Here is a 781-nt window from a genome sequence, read left to right on the forward strand (position 1 = left end):
ATGGCACATTTTTGTCTCACAAACTTTGGCCATGTTACTAGAAGTGGGTATTCATTGGAAAGCAAAATGATGCTAGGAAAGTTAGAAGGTCACCAAAAGACAGATTGACACAGTGACTCCAACAATAGGCACAACTGTGTCAGAGATGATGAGAATGGCGCAGGATAGGGCAAGGGTCATGTCTCTTACTCATAGGGTCACTCAACTCAGTGACACCTAAAATCAAGAACAACAACAAATTACTGATGGAAGGTCAGCTATGAGTTGGTTTTCACTCACCTGTACATATAACAACAACAATATATTAAATTACATATGCAAAATTAGACAACATAACAGAAATGTCATAAATAAGTGGCTTCTTTAAAAAGAGAGGAATTTATTGTTTCACGGTTAAAACCAAATCAGGACATCAGATAAAGGGGGAAATCTTTCTTTTGGCTAGTATTGGGAGTTCGTTGGTGTCCTTTGCATCTATCTTGTCCTTGTGTATATTTCTATTTGCTTTTTTTATAAGCAACTAGTCTAATTTGTTTAGGATCCACCAAATTTTAATAGTCACATTAACATTAACAAAATGAATCTTATTGTCAAATAAGATAATATTTATAAGTACAGCTTTTAATAATTTAACACAAAATTTAGATGACACAAATCTGGGCATAACTATATATAACTATATATCTATGTATCTATCTCTATCTCTACATCTCCATGTAAATATAGATAGATAGAGATAGACGATATAGATATAGATTATATAGATATAGATGATATAAAT

Source organism: Elephantulus edwardii, unplaced genomic scaffold, assembly GCF_000299155.1.
Source record: "Elephantulus edwardii isolate Elephantulus edwardi_28Jun2011 unplaced genomic scaffold, EleEdw1.0 scaffold00240, whole genome shotgun sequence".
NCBI lineage: Eukaryota > Metazoa > Chordata > Mammalia > Macroscelidea > Macroscelididae > Elephantulus > Elephantulus edwardii.